This window comes from Coptis chinensis, chromosome 9, assembly GCF_015680905.1.
Source record: "Coptis chinensis isolate HL-2020 chromosome 9, ASM1568090v1, whole genome shotgun sequence".
NCBI classification, from domain to species: Eukaryota; Viridiplantae; Streptophyta; class Magnoliopsida; order Ranunculales; family Ranunculaceae; genus Coptis; species Coptis chinensis.
Genome location: NC_141464.1, coordinates 3,980,885 through 3,997,599, shown reverse-complemented (window position 1 = coordinate 3,997,599; position 16,715 = coordinate 3,980,885).

Below are 16,715 nucleotides of genomic sequence, written 5' to 3'. Positions count from 1 at the left end.
TTTCTGATCATCAAAAGGAAACTCTTGATATAATGAACGGCGGTTGCTTCATGGACAAAGGAGCTACTGAAGCATATACTTTTCTAGAAAAACAAGCGAAAAAAGGTACACACTGGGGTAACACTGAGTCCTCTAGGTTATCAAAAGATACTGTTACAAAAGCTACATCTATTTTTGAGGTAAAACCCGATCCCGAATTAAAAAATTTGATAGAATCCCTAACTAAAAAAGTAGATGCCCTTGCACTTCAAGTAAACAATCAACTTCCAAAACCAGTCATGAACGTTGACACCTCCCCATGTGTTCTTTGTCTTAGTCCTGACCATCCTGATGCATATTTTCCCTTGTTATATGCCTCCCCTTCTCAACAATCGGAGGAGGCATGTGCATTCAACATTCCTAATGCACCTTGGAGACAGCATCCAAATTTCGCTTGGCGCCAAAATAACCAACAGATGGGGGCTCCTCCAGGTTTTGCTAATCCACCTGTTCGTCCAAACAACAACTTTATTCCATACCGCCAAGGAAATAATCAACAATACCAACAAGGTCAATTTCAAAATAATTCCAATGCTAATTATCAAACCAACCGCAGTCTTGTTCCAGCTAATCCAGACCCCAACTATAATCAACAACTTCTAAGCAATAATCATGAACTACTACCTGTTGCACAACCTGCGCCACCCATTACGGATAGGACAAACGAGACTTTCTGAGCCTACATGAACCAACAGTCTCAAATTTTAACGTCTATCCAACAATCACTTCAACAATTAGCGCAAGAAAAGAGTCAGAAAGGCGTGTTTCCTGCACAAGCAGTTCCAAACCCTAAACCAGCAAACGCATCCTTCGAACTTACTAATGCACCTGGTACAAGCACCTCCAATCAAGGTGAGGTGCATGCAATCACTACTCTACGATCTGGAAAAACGGTAGACAATCAAATACGTATGCCAGATGATAAACCAAAGGAATCCGAAGGTTCCAATGAATCTATTTCTAATAATGAACCTACTGACGATTCACCAGATCAAACAAAGTCAACATCTCAGAATTTAGGAAATAAGAAAGAAGACCCTTTTCCAAATTTAAGCCTAAAAGGCACCTTTTCCTCACGCTTGGCAAAGAATAAACCCGATGATGAGAATTTTCTTGAAAATTGAGAGACTTTTCAAAATTTAACAATCAACTTACCTTTTCTCGATGCCTTAAAGCTATTACCAAAACATGCAAAATTTCTGAAAGATATGTGCACCACAAAAAGGAGAACTAATGTTCCTCAACAAGCGTTCCTCACCGAACAATTTCCATCAATCACCGAACATAATGGTATAGTCAAATACAAGGACCCTGGTAGACCAACGGTTCCATGCACCTTAGGTGACAAATATACGGCTACTGCGCTACTAGACCTAGGAGCTAGTGTGAACTTACTTCCATATTACTTATTTAAACAACTAGCTCTTCATGAGCTCAAGCCTACCACCATGACTCTACAGTTAGCTGATCGTTCCATAAAGTATCCAAAAGGAATTGTGGAAAACGTCCTTGTAAAAGTCCAAGACTTCTTCTATCCTGTAGACTTTGTTATTTTGGATACAGAAGTTGCATGTGATTCCATTCCTATCATCTTAGGACGTCCGTTCCTAGCAACTGCTAATGCTCTTATTAACTGTAGGGATGGTTCTATGACCATGTCCTTCGGAAATCTGTTGGTCGAGGTGAATGTGTTCAAGTTGATGAAACAACTTCCGAGCCGACATTGATGGTGAGGTCAACGGGGTTGGATGACATTACGCTTAAAGTATTTAACAAACTCTTTTCCAGAAGATGAAGTGTACCAATTTCTTTCCTTTAGCGAATCCGAGTTTGAGGACGATGATTATACACAGGAAGTAAATGAGTTATTAGAGTCAATACCATTATTTGACCCTACGATTGTGATGTCCAGTAACTTTGATGAATATCAATCTGTTTACTGCATGGATGATGACTTTCCTCAAGAATCTTTAATACCCACTCCGCCCACCCCTGATTTAAAACCTCTTCCGTCAGAATTAAAATACGTACAGCTAGATCCAAATGGTCGTCACCCAGTTATCATTTCTTCACAATTGACTGACGATCAGGAAGCTCGTTTAATTAATGTCATTCAACAACATCGTTCTACTATTGGATGGTCCCTCGATGACATTAAAGGCATTGAACCTATTGTGTGCACCCATTGCATACACCTTGAAGAAAATGCTAAGACGTCGCATGAACCGCATCGTCGACTAAACCCTACCATGAAAGATGTGGTACGAGGGAAGTTTTAAAATTACTCGATGCGGGTGTTATTTACCCTATCTCTGATAGTGTTTGGGTGAGTCCAATACACGTTGTTCCCAAGAAATCTGGCATTACAGTTGTGAGAAATGATAAAGATGAATGCATTTCCGCTCGTATCCCAGTGAAATGGCGAATACGCATTGACTATTGCAAACTTAATGCCGTCACTCGTAAGGATCACTTTCCACTTCCATTCATCGATCAGATGCTCGAACGTTTAGTCGGTCATGCATATTACTGTTTTCTTGATGGTTATTCAGGTTATTTTCAGATAATTATAGATCCTGCTGATCAAGAAAAGACCACGTTCACCTGTCCTTTTGGTACATTTGCATATAGACGAATGCCTTTCGGCCTTTGCAATGCACCTAGTACTTTCCAACGCTGCATGCTTTACATTTTCAGTGATATGGTTGAACGTTTTATGGAAGTGTTCATGGACGACTTCTCCATATATGGAGATTCTTTCGATAGTTGTCTATCAAATCTTGAAAAAGTCTTTACACGTTGTGAAGAGAAAAACCTTGTTCTTAATTGGGAAAAATGTCATTTCATGGTTACAAAAGGAATAGTCTTAGGACATATCGTTTCACAGGACGGAATCGAAGTCGACAAAGCTAAGATAGAAAAAATTGCTTCACTTCCTATACCAAAAACAGTTCGCGACATTCGCGCATTTTTAGGACACGCAGGTTTCTATAGGAGATTTATTCAAGATTTCTCAAAGGTTGCTCGACCTTTAACCAATCTCCTGCTTAAAGATGCCACTTTTGATTTCAATTTTAATTGCAAACAAGCCTTTGACATTTTAAAAACCGCATTAACTTCCACTCCTATAATTCAACCACCTGATTGGTCTAAACCTTTTGAATTAATGTGTGACGCGAGCGACTATGCTATTGGAGCTATACTAGGGCAACGCCAAGAAGATAAGCCAGTTGTCATTTACTATGCGAGTAAAACCCTTAATGAAGCTTAACGTAACTATACCACCACTGAGAAAGAGTTTCTCGCCGTTGTTTATGCTTTGGATAAGTTTCGTCCTTACCTAGTGGGTTCCTCAACTATTGTCTACACTGACCATGCGGCACTTCGTTATCTATTAGCGAAAAAAGATGCAAAACAAAGGTTGATCTGATGGATTCTCCTTTTGCAAGAGTTTACTCTAGAAATTAGAGATAAAAAAGGTTGTGAAAATGTGGTTGCAGACCATTTATCAAGACTTGTTAGTGATGTTGATACTGATATCGAACCTATCTGTGATTCCTTTCCGTGGATGAACACTTGTACTCTATTTTTTCGTCCCCTTGGTACGCCGACATAGTAAATTACTTAGTTACCGAGGAAGTCCCTTTATCTTGGTCTCGTAATGACCGGAAAAAGTTCTTATCCACTGTGAAATTTTATTTCTGGGATGATCCCTACTTCTTCAAGTATTGTTCCGACCAACTAATCCGCCGTTGCATTCCCGACTGGGAACACATTGACGTGTTATCCTTCTGCCATGAACAATCTTGTGGTGGTCATTTTAGTGGTAAGAAAACTGCAGCCAAGGTTCTACAATGTGGATTTTATTGGCCAACACTGTTTAGAGATGCACATGGGCATTGCAAAGCATGCAATCGCTGCCAGCAGCTAGGACGCATTACTCAACGAAATATGATGCCCTTAAATCCCATTTTAATTGTCGAAATCTTTGATGTATGAGGCATCGATTTCATGGGTCCATTTCCAAATTCTCATGGCTTCCTATACATACTAGTAGCAGTTGACTACGTGTCAAAATGGATTGAGGCATTGGCATGTCGTGCTAACGATCATAAAACGGTCGTTTTGTTCGTAAAAGAAAATATTTTCTCTCGATTTGGTGTTCCAAAAGCTATAATTAGTGATGGGGGCAAACATTTCTGCAATAAAATTTTTTGAATCAATAGTAAAGAAATATGGAGTCACGCACAAAGTGGCAACTCCGTATCATCCTCAAACCAGTGGTCAAGTAGAAGTCTCTAATAGAGAGATCAAATCCATTTTAGAAAAAACTGTCAATCCATCTAGAAAAGACTGGTCTCTACGATTATCTGATGCCCTGTGGGCATACAGAACAGCTTTTAAGACACCTATAGGGATGTCTCCTTATCGCATTGTTTTTGGAAAACCTTGTCATCTACCGGTAGAACTCGAGCACCGTGCTCTATGGGCCATCAAAAGCCTAAATTATAATACCAATGCGGCAGGCGTAAAGAGAAAATTGCAGTTAAATGAGCTTGAGGAAATTCGGAGTGATGCCTATGATCTCTCGAAATCCTATAAAGCCAACATGAAAAGAGTACATGACAAGCACATATTACGAAAAGATTTCAAAGTGGGTCAAAAAGTTTTGATGTACAACTCAAGATTACACATTTTTCCAGGAAAATTAAAAACTTGATGGTCTGGTCCTTTCACTGTCTCTGCTGTCACCCCTTATGGGGCTATCACTTTGAAAAACGTAAATGATGATAGCGAATTTCAAGTAAATGGCCAACGCCTTAAACATTATCATGAGTTACGTTCTCCAGATGTCGAAGAGACTTTTCTCAATGATCCAGTCTACATAGACTAATAGATTCGCTGGTGTACTTATTTCCATATGATTTAAACACGAATAGTACGCCATTTGGGTAGCCGGGCCCTCTTCTATTTTCTTTTCTAAAAATCCCTAGAGTGTGTGGTTGCAAGCGCCGGAACCTTAGTCCACAAAAACTCTACTTCAGAACTGAGTATAAATGTTTTCTGATAATCGAGCAAACGTGCCTCCTAGAAAACAATCGGTACCAAAGATTTCAACTCCTTCTTTCTCTTCCCTTTTCTATTCTCTTCCTCGCAAACTTCAACTAATCATTTGGTGTAAATCTCACCCATCTCGAATAGGTAATGGTCGTAGTACTTTTGCTCAAAAGCGAAGGGCGAAAAGGATGGGGTGGTGTATGAACTGTCAGACTCCTTTTTGTCCAGGTCTTGATCTTCTATCCGAAATGAGCCGGTATAAGGTATATTATTGTCTGACACCAGCTCAGCAGGATAAACTTCGTCGTCGTCTCGTTATTCCCACAGGTTGGGATTCGTCTTGAGGATCTGACATTAAAAGACTCACCTTCGTCTGGAGAATCTGACGTTAAAAGACTCACATTCGTCTTGAGGATCTGACGTTAAAAGACTCACCTCGTCTGGAGAATCTGACGTTAAAAGACTCAACATGTATATGCTCGTGTCTTTTATTAGCACCAAGCATGGTGCCCAAAGAGAGTCGTGATACGCAACATCGGACATTTCCTAGTTCGTACGGGCAATGGATTCCACCCAGGCCAACCCCGATCAATTTTCTATGTGACTGTTTCGGGGCGGTTTGAGGCTATACCATATGTACTAAGGGTAATATTATTATTAGACCATTGCACATTGGTCAGGGATGGTACCGTCCTGAACCCTAGGCCCCCAAAATATAAAGGTTAAGCCACAGTCTGGCTGGATTGGGTTCGCCCCAGAGCCGACATGAAAGTTGCCTGATTTAAGCTGTTGTGATATGTTGTTTCTTTTGGATTGCCGGTGTTGTTGACACGTTCTTCTCGACTTGTACATTTGTATATAAAAGTGTAAATTAATAAAACCAAAAAAAAAAAAAAAAAAAAGGTTTGAATGTGATTTTGTCATATTCTAGTGGATGGCATTTTTAATGCTGATCGTTTTGATATCTCATCCGTTCAATTTGGAGTTGAAACGAATCGAATTTCCACGTTTGAAATTTCGTAACATTTCGGGACATAAGGGGAATTTCTGGAATTCATTTGGGCTTGGACCAAAAATTTGACCCGACCCAAAATCACGGATCTGTGTACAAAGCCCACGCGCGAGGCACCCACGCGTCCCCCCTCTCATTTCTTCTCCCACAAAATCCGGATCTTGGTCCCCTCCACAAACACCTCGCGCGCGCGACTGGGAAACAGTGAGTTCAACCCGCGCACATGGGCCAACCTCCACCAAACTGAATCCCCTTCCTCCAGCACCATCTCCTCCACCAATCCTAGCTATTTACACCCTCAAAATATCATCTACACCGCGCTATGGTAGCACGAAAAAGAATCACAGTTGAGAGAAATTTCGAAAATCTCTACAATTCCGGGATGTTTCACCCATTTTTCGATGAGAAAATTGCTAGTAGAGAGTGGGAATATCTATTGGATCAAATTCTAGCTCAATACTCTGAAGATTTAGTGTTGAAATTTTACAACAATAGAGGTTTCCGGGGTGATGAATTTTGGATTACGGCGGATGGGTTGGAACGTGAACTCACGCTGGAGTTAATATCGAATACAACACAGATTCCAATAAATGCTGATAGTCCGACCCTGTTATTGTCAGAGTATCCGACTACGAGGGATTTGATGTTTGACACGCTTCTCGAGGGAGAGTACAACACTGGCTCGAACTGCGTATACCAGCATTCGCCGACGCGAACCAACTCGCCCGTCACTTAATGGTCGGGCGCATAAATGTCATTGAACTTCAAAGACGTCCGACGTGAACAAGACTTTCTTGCACCTCGCCGTGGATCCTCCAGAGAGGAAGCACACTTTCGTATGGTCCATTTCCTGGGCCATATTCTTCACGACAGCGTCAAACGAAGTCAGCTCCTCTTGCCGTACTTGTTACTTTCGGCTTTTATGCTTAACTTAGGGTTCCAAATCGCTACTCCTTTAATTGAAACAAGGTCTTTCGAGAATTTTGGAATTTTTGAGACTTGTGTTTTAGACCATTGGGACCCAGTAGCTAGAGATGACATTGAGCATGATAACGTACCTCCTCCTCCTCCTTCACCACCCGACTGTTTTAATGAGGCTACCATGTGCCGAATCAACACTCCCATGGAAGCCTTGAGGCACATGAACACTAGTATGACTTCCAGCAAGAAATGCTTACTTCCCAGAATGACTTCCAGCAAGAAATGAGAAATCGCCAAGGCCGTTTTCAGAGAATGATGATGGCAAATCAGCGGCAGTTCCAAGATCAATTGCTACAGTCTATAGGCCACATTCCAGCATTCCACCAAGAAGAAGAAGTTAAATTCGTGGTCGGCGAATTAGAAAACCCGGTTCATCTTCTGCTAACCCGGAGGATTCCCAGTAGCTGTTTATTTCCCTTGGCTTAGAAATGACTATGTCATTTATTTCCCTTATGCATTGCATTTTTTTTTTTTTTTTAGATAAAAATATTATATATCGGTTGATTTCTCATAATTTTGTATCTCGAGATGGTTTGAATGAGAAATTATTTACGTTATGCGAATATAGTACTTTCAAAAATATTAGTTTGCTCCTTGATTCATTGGGCCTACTCTCAAAGCCCAACGGTCAGAACCCAACGGACTGATCCAAACGGTCAGCTGCCCAACGGTCAAAAATCTCGCAAAGCCCAACGGTCAGAACCCAACGGACTGATCTAAACGGTCAGCTGCCCAACGGTCAGAAATCTAATTATAAATACAACTCTCCTTTTCCACTTTCACTCATCCCCTTCTCTCACTCTTCACAAATTCTTCTTCACAAATTCTCATTTTCTTGAACATAATGACTCCAATCGAGCGATAGGAAACGGAGCAACGCGAATGGGCTATCACAGTATTCGTGATAACAATGTTTATCATTGTTCTATTGTCACTCATGCATAACATGATCTAGAACATCTAGATCTATGTAACCGACATCTCTCTTTCCGTCTGTCGTTTTGTATATTAGTATGGTGTGTTAAATAATTCTCATACATTTGTACTGGTTACGTATTAAATGGAGAAGTTTCGTATTAAATATTTGTGTATATTAGTTGTCTTTTCCTCTAAGTAAAAGGAGAAAAAAAATAATAATAATAAAAAAAAATAAACAAACAATAACAAAGAAAACAACACCCAAAACTCACCAAAATAATTAAATCAATACTCATGGTGTTCAGAGAAGATCGCGCAAGCTACAAGGTCCACGTAACACTCGTCACACATGCAGCTCAATTATTCTATCCATATTCTATTACTGAGGTATGATCATCAATTCTGAAATTACGTGTAAGTCTAACTGCCTTGTGAAACTTTCCTCCGTATTTTTCTAACATTGAACCATCTCATTAATTGTCTTTGGAAATCTGACATGACAAGAATTACTATGGATCCCCATTGATGCTATTCATAATCACATGGGTCATTAACTACACTTGGAATCCAGATTGGTACAGACTCATAGATTAGCTATAAATCTTTTCTTTTTCAGCCATTCTTATTCAAACAATTTTCACTATCCTTCCCTCAATAATACTACCAATGGATCAACCAAGAAAAATAACGGCTGAGAAAGATTACCTGAAAACTTTCGAAGATGGCCGGTTTTCTCCTTATTTTGACACCGAAATCATACGTCGCGGATGGACGCCTCTTCTATATCATTCAAAGAAATTTGGTTATTCCCGAGAATTGGTTTTGATGTTCTACCAATTTAGCGGATCTGAAAATGGAAAATTCTACTTCAATGCCTATGGACGACGATCGGAATTGACTAAGGAAATGATCTCCGACATACTTCAAATCCCAATGAATACCCAGGAGTCCCTTTTTCCAGAGTCATCTTTTGATTCCGCCAAATCTTTACTACGAGCTACCGTATCTCATGACGAAGTCGGAAATACACATCACATTGTTCTTCAACGCTCTTTGAAACAGAATCAACGTGTTGTGCTCCACTGGTTGGGACACAATGTGGTAGGTACATCACACCAATCAGAAGTCACAAAGCCTCAACTTCACCTACTTTGGATTTTGTAGACTCAAAGAGATGACTTTTGTCTAATCCAACACCTCTGGAACATAATTACCAAGAAAACAAGAAGGTCAGCACCTCTACCCACTTTAGTCACGCAAATTATGATGCGTTGGGGTTATCCAGTCATTTCTCCAGAGACACCCCTTCAAAGAGCACATATAAATGTACTCCAAATAGACTACTCTGTTAGTTTTTGGACTCCTGATACTCTGATAGATGAACAGAACGCCCCAAGCTCAAATTCTGACCATTTCTTTGATGAAAATGCCATGCTGAACATTTTTAATCCCATGGAAGGCATTCAACTTCTTCATCATGGTTTGAGGGAACTACACGCTCGTCAGAATATCATCATTACAACTCTTAAGGATTTCCAAGAACGTCAAGCAATGCATAATGTTGAACAGGAGGAGATTTTGGAAAATCATTCTCAGTCCTTGCAAAATCACACTCTCCTAATGGAAAATCAAACTGTACTCTCTGCCAGCCAAGAGGACATTCAGATGCAACTCGGCCAACAAATTGAAGAACTAAACAGTCTGGTGCAAGATATGCGTCTCCAGAATCAACATAATAATCCATGATTTCCTAATAATACTAAGTCAATAAATAAATAAATAATCGTATATATTATTACGTTTTTACTCGTATTATTAATTTTGTCTTATCTTTGTGTCTTCTTTTGTACGAAACGCTACTAGGATTTTCATCATTTCTGTTGTGACTAATATAATTGTAACATGTGATTACAGGAGGGTCTATTTTCTTATGTACTCATTTATCCATCCAGTTTGCCTTTGTCGTTACTTATTTCTTTACTTGATCCATTATGGCATCTTCATCAATTGCATCTTCATCAAACATGGTACCTACCAAACTCATTCCTGAGCAATCCTTTCAGTCTATGATGGATTCCAATACCTATGGCCATCTCTTCCGTGACTACATTACAAATATCGGGTGGTCTTCCCTAATTCTTCAACTTGACCAAATTTATTCTCCGAGTTTGGCTGCATACTTTTATGCTAATATGGAAGACACACCAGCATTCAACCATGCGCATGGTTTCTATTCAGACGGGTTCACAATCCAAGTTGGTGACACACCTCATATCTTTTCTGAACAACAACTTGCCCTAACTTTGGATCTTCCATATCATGAACCTGTTACATCATGGCATTACATCTATCATAATTCTTGTCGTTCCTTTCAGTGGCAAGCGTTTCGCGAATCTTATGGTGATGGTCTTGAGATTAAACGAGAAGGAAATGGCCATGTGGCATGGAGTGACGTCACCATTCCCTTAGCAAGCATGACCATGAACATGGGGACTGCGATGTTATTTGTACTCCTGAACATTATGGGAGATTGGCATTTTTCTACTGCCAATGAGGCTGCTTGCGTCGTATTCAGTGCACTAGCTCAAGGTCATACATTATTTAACATCTTAGGTTGTGTTATCTCCAACCTGAAACGAGCTCGCACTTTTCAGGATCAGTATATACTTTTACCGGTCACTGCTTGTCGAATCATGAAGACACATTATCCATAGTAGAGGAAATCATGCATCTACTTACTTGATCACCACCCGAACCTTAGGCGAGAATTTAGGCCTTCTTTGGATCGACATAGCTAAAAATTCTTACCTGTTACAAATTTTACCGCTAGTCACTCCACTGAACCTTTCATCAAACCTTTCACTTTCACAAAAAAAAAAAAAAAAAAAAAAAAAAAAAAATCCTTACCCATCTATTAAACCAAATAAAAAAACCTACCTAAGTTGATGAGTATGAGAAATATGATGAAATGTGGAAGAATAAAGAGAAAGACTTGTCACAAATAAAAGTCAGTTACTTGCTTCAGAAAAGAAAAATAGAATCATGTTCTTAAACCCTAAACCCTTAAAAAAAAAAAAATTCATCAGTATCCAGAGGCTTAAGAACAAGGTTGGAAAGACTCAGTTAGAAGAAGGAAAGAAAACAAAGATTTCTCTAGTGTAAATTGATAAGTGTTCAAAAGTAATGATTTATAACCCCAATTATGTGTATGTTAGTCTCCATTTTATATTTAAATATTCTAATATGATGCAATTTGAGTTTTTGCAGGTCAAAGAACCTAAATGTGAAATATGGAGGGAAAAGAAGTCAAACAAGTCAAAAAGGAGTCATTGGGAATTACAGCTAAAGGCCTAGGACAAAAATGTCATATTTGTCTCCATAAGTGCCAAGCCTAATGGGACTCTAAAAGAGGATAATAATTGAGTTAGAAGAGTCTTCAATCTGATCTCAAAGCCTTAATTTCGACTTCATAGGAAGATGAGATCAACATGGAAAAGAAGTCAGACTTTCACAAGAATTAGGAAACTGAAAGCTGTCAGAAGTTGCAGCTTGGAAAATAGCCTGCAGGGCAAAGTAGGCCACGTCCAACTTTGGTCCAACCGAATTTAACTTTTCCAGATTGCTTTTAGAAAGATTACAGAGAGTTTGACACCAAATAAACATAGGATTCGGATCTCTATCCGCACGAGCATGTAAGCCAATATATAAGGCACAAAACCTCGGAGTTTACAATCATCTAGGAAATTTAGTGTTTGCATCTTAGATCTAGAATTAAGAGAGAAGAAAGTTCAGACCTTTTCACCATTAATAGCTATAAAGATTATTCCTTTTCATATTGTGTTCATAGCATAGTATGAGGGGCTAATCTCCCTTCTCTTGGGAGGGAGATGGCGCGTTTTCGATGTTTTAGTTTAGTTATTCTTCTATCATGTTTTAGTTTAAATCCCTCATTGAGTTTCTTCTTATTTGTCCATTGATCTAACGCTCCTGTGGAGGTTAGGAGGTCTTAGGGTAATTCAAGATTGTGTAGAGCCAAATACCACAAACCCTAGATTCTTTTCTTCTAGTTTTTAGTGTTCTAGTGTGATGATTGGATTCTTTATGGCACCTCAATTAGTTGTATGGTTAATGCCACATATGGATTTTCCATGGCACCTAGAGTTGTATATTGAATGCCACTTAAAGCACAATTTGGTTAGATAGAAGATATCATTGGAGATTGAAGAAGTATTTGATGGAAAGATAGAAAGCACGTTGAAAGCCACATATTATCATCATGGTTATGAGCATAAGGTTTGTAGGTATGGTGAGTTTCTATTGGTGATTTATATTAAGCATGATAGGTAGATCTATTAGACTAATTCTATGATTTTGGTGGATTCATCTCTCCCAAGATATTCTCTCTCTTGATTCATATTTATATATTTAATTTAGTTTATTTTATGCATAGCTTAAATCTCAAATCAAATCAACTATATATTAATTATTACTTAGCCACATCTTTTACTTGCATCCATTAGAGTAATTTAGATTAAGAATTTCTATTATCATCACTTAGTTATTTAGAGTAGGTTTGATACCTTGCTAGCCACTATACTAATCAATATATATTAGGCTAAGTAAGATTTGCAAAAGATACGTAACACAAATAACGACATATAAATAATTACGTGTTGCGTGCTTTTTTAATGGCGCCGCTGCCCGCTCTAAATTGATTAGGTGATAGAATACTTAATTTAGGAATTCATATAGTATAAATTGCATATTTAGCATAATTAGATTAATTTAGCATAATTCAATTAGATTTGCATAGTAAAAAGTATTTCCATAAAGTTTAGTGTTTGTTTAACAGAAAAGAACAGTACAGAAAACGTATTTATAAATTTCAAAAAAATTCTGAAATTTTACAGAGTTGATCTGTACAGTATCGGTAATTTATTGAAATTTTTTCGAATTTTTAGTACTTGTCTTACCTTGGTAACTAACATCGTCTTTGCAGTACCCCGTTTTCAGTTTTCAGGACGCAAGCATCTGTAAAAACAGTCGAGCAGAGCTAATTGCACATTATCAAAAATTCTAAATTTTTTACAGGAGCAACCTCGATTTGTCAGGAGCTTTCAGTAAAACTTTGAGTATTGTTTGACCTGTTTTGACCACTTAACTAGTTGCTTGTTTTCAGTGTGTTTCTGCAGCTTTTCAGGACCAAGGTCTCTGGAAGAACAGTCGAGAAGAAGGATCTATAAAATTCCAAATAATCCAAACATTTTACAAGATCATCCCTGACACGTCAGGAGACTCCAGTAAAACTTTCGTGATTTTTAGTGCTCTTTTACATATTTATTCAATCGATTGTTTTCAGTGTGTGCAGAAAACTTCTCACTGGACTCTGCAGGATTGAACAGTAAAGAAGAGGGACTTACCAAGCTTCGATTGCTCTAAAATTTTACAGGCTACTTTCTGGACGTATCAGGTAGCTTCTATAAAAATATCAAAATTTTTGGACTTGTTTTGCTTGCTGTAACAGTAAGTTCTTCTCTTCTACCGTGAATCCCCTGTTAGCGGTTTCATAATTAGCATTAATAGTTAGCATCATATAGTTTGATAATATAATTTAGTTAATTAAGTGCATATTAGATTATTTTACATAGCTTTATTATCTAGTGCATGAAAACTTGGTTTAAGTGATTAAGCCTAAATAAACATTTAATCGGAAGAGCTAATTCTTGTAACAATCTTCCAATTCTCGTTTTGGAAGAGACCACACCATCAAACTCGGGATCGATTCTGATTAAAACACACACACCACTAGTAAACTTAGAGGATACACCGGAGAGACCCATTAGCCGCCATGGCTGATCAAAGAACTCTTAGCACCTTGTTTCAACCTATCGCAGTTCAACCACCGAACTGCATAGTGATGCCCGACAATAACAATAACTATGAGATTAAGCCCACTATTCTTAATATGTTGCCAAGATATTATGGAAAAACAAATGAAGAGCCATATAATCATCTGAGTAAATTCTTGAGCATATTAAGTACTTTTAAAGCACCTCATCTTTCCCCTGAAGAGACTAGATTAAGGTTGTTCCCATTGACTTTTGAGGATGCCGCACTACGTTGGTATAGATCCCTACCCTCTAATTCTATAACTACTTGGGAGCAACTATCACAAAAGTTTATGAAACAATATTACCCTTTACGTAAAACTGAAGCCATGCAATTGGCTATTTCAACCTTCAAAGGAAAACCTAATGAAGAGTTTCATACAACATGGGATAGATTTAATGATTTACTTGTCCGTTGTCCACATCATGGTTTTGACATACTTAATATCGTACATTACTTTATAAAAGGTCTTTCACCTATGAACCGTCAGTTAATTGAATCAATGAATGGAGGAAGATTTACTAGTCTTATCCTGATGAAGCCTACACTTTTTGCAAAAACTTTTCTCGAGAGTTCTAAGGATTGGGCCAATAGTAGTGACCATGAGGACATGGCACGGGTAGATGGGGGGATAAGTTTTAGTAAACCAGGTATGTATGAGGTTAAAAACGAACTTAATGAGAAACTTGAAGGTGCCATTGCTAGTTTAACTACATGAATCGAAAACTTAAACAAGAAATTTGATTCATTCACTTTAAACCCTTCAAAGAATAATCAACCTCAACAAGCAATGAGTGTCAATCAATTTTGTGAAAATTGTCTTACTATAGATCACGACACCTCAGTTTGCTCTATGTTTGTTGCTCAAGGTACTGATGATGTTTGTGCTTTTAATACATTCAAAAGGCCGGGTTATCAAAATAATTTTAACAATAACAACAACTATAACCCAGATCTTAGGAATAACTCAAACAATTCATGGAGACAGAATATGCCTCCACAACAAAACCAATATGGTTTTCAAGATAATCAAGGGAACAATAGGCAACAATACATAAATAATAGAGGCGTAGTAGTACCTTCTCCACAGTATTACCCACAACAACAACAACAACAACAAACAAACATGAACAGAGAATTAGCCATAGATCCTATGGCTAATTACCAAACCCAATCCAATACCATAGATGAAACCATGAAAGCTTTAGCTACCAAGACCGAGAATGAATTCAAAAGGATTGACCAAAAATTTGATGTTATGACTCAACAGATGAGCCAACAATTCAATCAGATACTAGCTAGTCTAGCGCATGCACCCAAAGGAACCTTACCAAGCCAACCACAAACAAAATCCAAAAGGTAGAAATGTTTATCAAAGTTGAAACCACCCCTTCATCCAAGACTCCAGAGGCGGCAGTTAACTCAATCTCTACCCTTAGGTCGAAAAGAAAGTAGATAACAAAGTTGACATACCCGATTCTCATGAAGTTGTTATAACAAAAGATAAGGAAAAGCCGGTTGAAACCGAAAAACCAAAGAGCGGTAACTGAAAAAAATTCCACCCGCACCATTCCCCTCTAGGTTAAAAAGATAACAAAAAGGGAAGCACAATATAATGAGATCATGAATATTTTTAAAAATCTACATATCAATATTCCTTTTCTAAGTGCAATTAAACAAATGCCTTCCTATGCCAAATTCATAAAAGACCTAGTAAAAAAGAAAACAAATATCCCAAAAGAAGTTTTCCTTGCACAAGGGTGTTCATCCTTTCTACAGAACAAAGCCGTAGTAAAACATAAGGACCCCGGTAGTCCTACAGTTACGTGTAGAATAGGAGACGACTACACTGATCAAGCATTATTGGATTTAGGTGCTAGTGTGAATTTATTACCATACTCAGTTTATAAACAGCTAGGGTTAAAAGACTTGAAACCAACAAATGTTAGACTACAGTTAGCTGATAGATCTATTAAGATTCCACGAGGAATAATAGAGGATGTGATTATCAAGGTCTCTGATTTTTATTACCCCGTTGATTTTATAGTTCTTGACACTTTGCCTACAAATGGAAACCAAATTCCTATCATCTTGGGTAGACCATTCTTAGCTACAGCAGAAGCTTTAATTAATTGTAGGAATGGGAACATGTCCATCACTTTCGGGAATATGAGAGTAGATGTAAACATCTTTACATTATTTAGAAACCCTGACGATGATACGGAAAAGATGGATGATCTATGTGCAATACACACAATAGCTAATAAAAGTTTTAGGAACACTCACTACAAAGATCCATTTTTATCATGTGTACCACAATTAGGCATGAATTATAACAAGGATAGTGTTATACACCAGACTAATGCATTGCTAGATGCAACCCATCCACTTGACACTGGTCAACCTCATAAAAAAATAGAAGACATTCGAGCATCTTTATGTCAAGCTACTTTTAATCGTAGATTTATCAAAGATTTAATTAAGATGACTCGCCCTCTACTAAAATGTATAGGCCACGCATGGAAAAGAAGAAAGATAAAAAGAGCAAAAATTGGATTACAAACAAGTTTTAAGTCTAGGGAATCGACTATAAAAGACCCACAAATTTAAAAAAAAAAAAAAAAAAAAATCAATTACCTAAGCTAGTTAGGGGTAACCTTAAGTTTCCCCCTCGTGTTGGTGGCGACATTAAACGTAAGCTTATGGGAGGCAACCCAAGTAGTTTAAATAGATAGTATCTCATGACAAGAAAATCGAACAAAAAAATAAAATAAAATAGATGCGTGCACTGAACTGTCTTTGAAATATAAAGCTAAAG